The sequence below is a fragment of the Lathyrus oleraceus genome, chromosome 7, assembly GCF_024323335.1.
Source record: "Lathyrus oleraceus cultivar Zhongwan6 chromosome 7, CAAS_Psat_ZW6_1.0, whole genome shotgun sequence".
In the NCBI taxonomy this organism is placed as follows: Eukaryota; Viridiplantae; Streptophyta; class Magnoliopsida; order Fabales; family Fabaceae; genus Lathyrus; species Lathyrus oleraceus.
Window position 1 is genome coordinate 69,782,159 of NC_066585.1, and position 8,595 is coordinate 69,790,753.

At 36.8% G+C, this 8,595-nt stretch overlaps 1 pseudogene; it reads left to right on the forward strand.

The window, feature by feature from the left end:
- The first annotated feature begins 1,279 nt into the window (after positions 1–1,279).
- On the forward strand, positions 1,280–7,988 carry LOC127102091 (plasma membrane ATPase 1-like; annotated as a pseudogene).
- The last annotated feature ends 607 nt before the right edge of the window (positions 7,989–8,595 follow it).

Genomic DNA, 8,595 nt, shown 5'->3' on the forward strand with positions numbered 1-8,595 from the left:
GCTATCACCATTAGTGTTAATCCGAAAGTACAACAAACTAATGCGGAATGCAAGCTCTCATCATTAGAGGATACACTTACTCAATTTATGTTGGTAATTTAAAGTGAATTAGTGAGGATCACTGAATCATAATACTTGTTAAGTGAAAAGCATGAGGAGTCAGTGGGAAAAATGGAAGGGCAAATGTCTAATCTGTCAGAACAAATCACATTGTTAATGCAAGAAAGAGAAAGTTGTGATGCAACCGAGTTGAGAAATAGAATAATCACATCAGTCCAAAAGGAAAAGGCCGAGAAAAAAAAGAGTGGAAAAGAGTAATGAGAGGGAGGAGAATCATAAATACACCACAACTGACGAAGAAGTTTCTAGGGAAAACTATGAGGGGGGAAAGACACTTGATAAGGTTATTGATAATGATTCACCTTACCCTTTGAACAAGAAGAAACCTAAGAGAGAATTGGAAGTAAGGTAGTTTAACACTACGCCAAAAAGGTTTTTTAACATCGCATCTTAGACAGCGCTTTTAAAAGAAAGCGCTGTCTAAGGTTAAAATAAAAATAAAACACGGAAAATGTTCTAAAAAAATAATGAAAGCGCTGTCTAAGGGGGGGTCTTAGACAATGCTTTTAGAAAGCGCTGTCTAAGACCCCCCCCCCTCCCCCTTAGACAGCGCTTTTAGAAAGCGCTTTTAAATATAGACCTTAGTCAGCGCTTTTGAGAAAGCGCTGTTTAAAGTCTTTCAATTAAAAAAAAAATTAAAACCAAAAGCGCTGTCTAAGGTGGGGGTTTAGAAAGCGCTGTCTAAGGCATATCTTAGAAAGCGCTTTCCACAAAAGCGCTGTCTAAGGTCTAATTAAAATTAAATTTCGTTCTCAGTTCTTTTTGTTTTCCCTCCTGCGATTAAACCCCTCCAGCGAACCCTAACAGCGAACGAGAATACATTGTAATCATTCGGTTTCAATACCAAAAGTGTTTGAAGAATCGGTTTCAGAACGTCATTTCTACTGCGGTATGTTCTTCATTTCTGCATTTTTTCATTTCTGATTCAGTTCGTCATTTCTACTGCGTTTTGTTCGTCTTTCACCGTTTCCGAAACCCGCAATACGTGAAACAAATTACACAAAGGTTATTCGTTATCGATTGCATAATTTTGTAATTTTGTAATTAAGGTATGCCCATAATTTTGAAACAAATTATGCCCATTAGGTTCCATAATTTTGTAATTTTAACTCATTTTGATTTAGAGCTCAAAATTGAAGGGGAGCAGAAAATAAAGAAAATGGTGGAAGGGACTATGTCTCTTGATGCTGTTATAAAGGAAGCTGTTGATTTGGTATGTCAAAACATGACACTGATACATGTGTCTGTGTCTGTATTGCGTCGATGTGAAACACTGAGACGTGTCAGACACTATACACACCTTCCATCAGAAGTATTAGACATTTGATAAATTTGGAATTTGTTGTATGTATAGGAGAACATTCCTATTGAGGAGGTATTTGATAATCTAAAATGCACAAAAGAAGGTTTAACCTCTGAGGAAGTACAAGAGAGGCTTGACATGTTTGGATACAATAAACTTGAAGAAAAAAAGGTTAGAATCCTGACTTAAGTGCTTATATAGTTTCTTACCAAATTGTTATGTAACTTTAACTTCTTGTACAGGAAAGTAAAATACTGAAGTTTTTAGGGTTTATGTGGAATCCTTTGTCATGGGTTATGGAAGCTGCTGCTCTCATGGCCATTGCTATGGCACATGGAGGGGTAAGTCTCTTCCTTTTTTTGTTTGTTTTGTTATTTCTCAATGGTTTTCATTATTTCAAATCATACAAAATTAGAATAACTATGAAACTGTACTCTTATAACCTTTGGTTAACTTAATTTGAAAGTTACAAATGTTATTCATTTTACAAAAGGATTATGGAATACATACAAGAAAGATTTTGGTGGTAGAAGTTTGTTAAGGTGAAAAGTCATGTTTGAACTTTCAACTAGTGTTTTTAAAACCAGACCGTCCAGTTTAACTGGTTGAACTAAGAACCGATTAGTCCGTCTGCTGGTTCAATCAGTGTGTTTCAACTTATTGAACCATTATCTAGAAGTCTCACCGCTAGATCTTCGGTCCTGGTTTTAAAACAATGGTTTTTAATATCAACCGGTTTAATATAACAACGCTTTGATTATGCAGGGAAAGAGAGGAGATTATCAAGATTTTGTTGGCATAATTATTTTGCTAATTATAAACTCAACCATAAGTTTCATAGAAGAAAATAATGCTGGTAATGCAGCTGCTGCCCTTATGGCAAGATTGGCTCCAAAAGCAAAGGTTCTTCTTCTTCTTCTCTTATAATCTCTTTGTTATCTTGTCTTGCTCATAGTTTCTTTGATTTCTAATTATATTTGATTAATAGGTACTTCGTGACGGAAAATGGAGCGAAGAAGATGCTTCGGTATTGGTCCCTGGAGACATAGTTAGCATCAAGCTAGGGGACATCATTCCTGCCGACGCACGTCTCCTTGAAGGTGACCCTTTGAAGATTGATCAGGTAAAATCTATAAAGTACTTTGAAATTACTGATGCATGATTCAAGCGTCACAACGAATAATATCTTCCACGAGTTTATTGATGTTGATATCAGATTCTAGATTTCTTGTAATTGAAGTTATGTTTTTGCTGTTTGTACTTTTAGTTTGCTCTTACCGGAGAGTCACTCCCTGTGACTAAACATCCCGGAGAAGGAGTATATTCTGGTTCAACTTGCAAGCAAGGAGAAATTGAAGCCGTAGTCATAGCAACTGGAGTTCACACATTTTTCGGAAAGGCAGCTCATCTCGTCGAAAACACAACACACGTTGGACATTTCCAACAGGTACATAATATACTAAATAATGTATCGCAGACAAAAGCGATTTGTTCAAATTCCACTATACTTACATTGTTATAGCCACTATTTGACATCACCGAATGTTGTGATAGTAATGCTCACTGCGTGACAAATATTATTACAGGTTTTGACATCTATTGGAAATTTCTGCATCTGTTCAATTGCTATTGGAATGATTATTGAAATCATTGTGATATACGGCGTCCACGGATATGGTTACAGAAATGGTATTGATAACCTTCTAGTGCTACTAATTGGAGGAATCCCTATTGCAATGCCAACTGTTCTTTCAGTTACAATGGCTATTGGCTCACATAAGTTATCTCAGCAGGTTTGCAATTAGTACATTGATTATTCCAACATTTCAGTAGCTTTTTAAAGATGTTGTCAAGTTTTGATCATATGCATCATTGTTGCAGGGTGCTATAACAAAGAGAATGACTGCTATTGAAGAAATGGCCGGAATGGATGTGTTATGCAGTGACAAAACAGGCACATTAACTCTTAACAAGCTTACAGTGGACAAGGAAATGATTGAGGTTTTAATCTTATTCTTTCTAAAGATAAAATAGAACATCGCAATTACTTGAGACATAAGTTTCTTTTTTTGTCAAAAGTATACAAACAGATAAATATTAGTATTCGGAAAAACCCGAGTTTGAATTCTGACTGAAACAATCTTTGACCAGGATGTATATTAACTTTGTTTCCCCTAACAATCATGAATATCTGGCAGGTTTTTGCCAAAGGTGTTGGCAAGGATTTGGTTGTACTTATGGCTGCAAGAGCATCAAGGATGGAGAACCAAGATGCAATTGATTGCGCAATCGTTTCAATGTTGGCAGACCCAAAGGAGGTACAGACTCTTCAAAGTTTGTTTTCCATCATGTTGTGTAGTTGAAATTTGGTTAGTCTACTAATAGTCCTTTGGTTTCGCAAGGCACGAGCTGGAATAAAAGAAGTTCATTTCCTTCCGTTTAATCCAACTGATAAAAGAACTGCCCTTACATACATTGATGGTGCTGGTAATATGCACAGGGTTAGCAAAGGTGCACCAGAGCAGGTAATACATAATTCATTCTCGCTTTTCAAGAACCACGCAACCTACCGATCATTGATAAACTTTTCTCATATACTGTGTAGATTCTCAATCTTGCACAAAACAAGGCAGAAATCGAACGGAAGGTTCATGCGATGATTGACAAGTTTGCAGAACGTGGACTTCGTTCTCTTGGGATTGCAAGACAGGTTTATTTCCCTCTTACGAATTCTTCATAATCGGATAAGTCAATTATCATGTATTCTTTCCTTAGCACCAAAGTTTTTTTTTTCATATAGGAAGTACCGGAGGGAAGTAAGGAAAGTGCAGGAGGACCATGGGAGTTTGTTGCTCTTCTCCCTCTTTTTGACCCTCCGAGACATGATAGCGCAGAAACAATCAGAAGAGCTCTTGATCTTGGCGTTAGTGTCAAAATGATCACTGGTACGTTGTATCACAGTACCACCGTCATTTGAAATTGAGTCAATGATTTTATATAATGCAAACTATACTCATGCTACAAAAAAAACTTTCAGGTGATCAACTCGCAATAGGTAAGGAAACGGGAAGGCGTCTAGGGATGGGGACTAACATGTAGCCTTCTTCATCACTGCTCGGTGAAAATAAAGATCAATTAGGTGCTGTTTCCATTGATGATCTCATTGAGAAAGCTGACGGTTTTGCTGGTAAAAAGCGCTGTCTAAGGGGGGGATTAGAAAGCGCTTTAGGCAAAAGCGCTGTCTAAGGGGGGGGCTTAGACAGCGCTTTTTGAAAAGCGCTGTCTAAGGTATACCTAAAAAAATTAAAATAGGAGGGTCTTAGAAAGCGCTTTTGGCCAAAGCGCTGTCTAAGGGGGTGGGGCTTAGACAGCGCTTTTCAAAAGCGCTGTCTAAGGTATACCTAAAAAATTTAAAATAAGAGGGTCTTATAAAGCGCTTTTGGCCAAAGCGCTGTCTAAGGGGGGGGGGGGGGGCTTAGACAACGCTTTTAAGATTTAAAAAAGCGCTGTCTAAACCTTTAGCAGCGGAGGTTTAGACAGCGCTTTAAAGCGCTGTCTAAGGCTAAAAAAAGCGCTGTCTAAGGTCTTGTTTGTTGTAGTGTAAAAAATTCATGGAGATGCTCACTGCGTTACAAGTGAACATTCCTTTTTGTGATGCTTTGGAATAAATGCCCGTTTGTGCTAAATTCATGAAGGAACTGTTGAATGGTTAGCTCAAGTCGAGGGATAATGAAAATGTTGCTTTAGTAGAGGTATGTAGTGCAATTATTCAGTAGAAACTACCACCTAAGCTAACAGATCAAGGAAGATTTACTATTTTGATCTCTATAGGTCCATTAAAAATTGGCAAGACACTTTGCGATCTAGGAGCAAGCATAAATTTTATGTCGTTATCTATGATGAGGAAACAAAATTGTGGGGAACCGAAACCTACAAAAATGACCTTGACTTTAGCCAACCAATATGTCACTTATCCCTATGAGGTTCTAGAAGATGTATTATTAAAAGTTGATGACTTATGGTTTGTGGCCGATTTCGTCATTTTAGATATGCTAGAAGACACTGAGACACCTTTATTGTTAGAAAGACCTTTTCTAGCCACGGGTAGAGAATTAATTGATGTGGAAAGAAGAGAGCTAATCCTACGATTTAATAAAGAGCAAGTAACATTCAATGTTTTTTAAGCCATGAAGCACGCTCAAGAGGATTTACAATGCTACCAAATTAACTTAATCGATAAGTTGATAGAAAATGTTTCAAAATAAAATGGCCCATCTTCACCAACGGTAAAGGTGCTAGTACAATCCATTGAAGAGACTGTATCAAGAGATGAGCATGAAGAAGTAAACAAGGTGGTACTCTAATTACAAGCAACTCAGTTGGATCGTGCTTATAAGAAATTTGAATAACTATGAGGAACTAGTGTGGAAAAACCAACAGATCCCGAACTAAACGAACTCCCATAGCATTTGAAATATATTTTTCTAAGTCCAGGGCACAAGCACCCTGCAATTATTAGTAGTACTTTATCAAAAGTTAAAGAAGAAAAATTATTGCGAGTACTTAGAGAAAACAAAGAAGCATTGGGATGGAGAGTGTCAAATTTGAAGAGAATCAACCCATCCTATTGTATGCATAAAATCAAGCTTGAGGAAGAACTCAAATCAGTTATTCAACCTCAACGATGATTAAATCTAGAAATGAAGGAAGTGGTAAGAAAATAAGTCCTTAAATTGTTGGAGGTAGTTATGATTCATCCTATTTCTCATAGTTCATGGGTAAGCTCAATGCACATAGTCCCGAAAAAAGGGGGCACCACTGTTATTTGAAATGAAAAAAAATGAATTGAGCCCAACTTGTACTGTTACGGGGTGGAGGATGTGTATTGACTATCGCGGGTTAAATGTAGCAACCTGAAAGGATCATTTTCCATTTCCATTTATGGATCAAATGCTTGAAAGACTAGATGGGAAAGCCTACGATTGCTTTCTAGATGGATATTCGGGATACAATCAAATAGTCGCCGATCCCGTAGATCAGATGAAAACTGCATTCACATGTCCATTTGGAATGTTGGCATATAAACAGATGCCTTTTGGATTATGTAATGCGCCCGCAACATTTCAAAGGTGCATGCTTTCTATTTTCTATGACATGATTGAAAATTCAATAGAGGTATTTATGGATGATTTATCTGTTTTTGGTAAGTCGTATGATAGTTGTCTTGATTGATTGAACAATGTCCTTAAGAGATGTGTCGAGACAAACTTAGTGCTAAATTGGGAAAAGTGTCACTTCATGGTCATTAGGGGTATTGTTCTCGTCCATAAAATTTCTGAAAAAGGTATAGAGATCGATCAAGCAAAAATTGAGGTGATGGAAAAACTCCCACTTCTGGTAAATGCCAAAGGAATTAGGAGTTTTCTAGGGCATGCAACTTTCTATATGAGATTTATTAAAGACCAAGATTGCTATGATGGGTGCTTTTGTTGCAAGAATTTGATATGAAAATCAAGGATAAAAAGGGTGTGGAGATTGCGGTGTTGGATCACCTTTCTAGATTAGAGAATGACGAGGTGACCAAAAATAAGGACAATATCACAGAGACATTTCCTGATGAAAATCTAATGGCCATTAATGAGAGACCCTGGTTTGCAGACATGGAAAAATTTAAAGCAACAAATGTTGTACCAGAAGAATATACATGGCAACAAAGAAAACTCTTCTATAAAGAAGCCAATTGTTATCTTTGGGATAATTTTATCTCTTTAAGAGAAGTCCCAGTGGTTTACTTCGCAGGTGTGTTACGGGTAAGGAAGCCGAAAAAATCATATGGCATTTCCATAGTTCCGCATATGGAGGACACCACAACGGCGAGGGAACGACTGAGAAAATTTTACAAATTGGGTTTCGATGGCCTGTCTTATTTAGTAACTGTAAGTTATATGTGTCTACATGTCCGAAGTGCAATGAAACAGGTAACATTTGATTGTTGGAGTATTTATTTTGTGGGTCCATTTCCCTAATAAAATAAATATCTTTATATTTTTGTATGAGTTGATTATGTTACTAAATGGGTGGAAGCAGTTGTGTTGAGTGTTAATGACACCCAAACCGTTACTAACTTTTTGAAAAAGAATATTTTCGCTAGGTTTTGAGTGGCCAGAGTCTTAATTAGTGATGGTGGGACACACTTTTGCAACAAATACTTGGAAAATTTTCTTGAAAAGTATAATTTGAAGCATAAAGTGTCAACACCATATCATCCTCAGACTTGCGGTCAAGTGGAAGTATCAAATAGGCAATTTAAGCAAATTTTGGAGAAGACCATGGAAACCTCAAGAAAAGATTGGGCAACTAAATTAGATGATGCTCTATAGGAATACAAAACAACCTTCAAACCACGTTTAGGGTTCTCTCCATACCAACGGTGTATGGAAAAGCATGACATCTCCTAGTTGAATTGGAATATAAAGCTTATTAGGCCGTAAAATTTCTGAACTTTGATGAGAAGTTAGCTGGTAAGGAGAGATTATTGAAACTGGACGAATTGGAAGAGATGTGATTATCTGCGTATGAAAATGCACTCATTTACAAGGAACGGACTAAGATATACCATGACAAAAAGCTTGTTAGAAGACAGTTTCAAGTAGGGCAACATGAATTGTTGTTCAATTCGAGGCTGAGATTATTCTCAAGAAAGTCGAAGTCAAAGTGGTATGGTCCGTTTGTGGTCACGAAAGTATGTCAAAGTGGAGCCATTGAAATTTAGGATCCGGTAGATATGAGACGGTTTAAACTCAATGGAAAACGGCTGAAGCATTATTATGGAGGAGAAATTTTTGAAGAAACAACCTCCCTTTTACTATCTGACCCCTGATGTCAAGCTTCAAGCAATTGATATAAAAGAAGCGCTGGATGGGAGGCAACCCATCAATTTATTTAATCAATTTTTATTTTTCATAATTTATTTTATTTTTATTCAAGGCCAGCCTAAGAGGAAATAGCTACTCAATCATCAATTTTTCCATTAAAATCTCTATGTTATTAATTAATAAGTTTGTAGTTGCTTATGTTTTTTCCAGATTGCAAGTTCTAACTTTAGACTTGAACAAATGTTCTAAGAAAAATACAAAAAAAAGGACTTGATCATAATGAAATAAATTGACAAC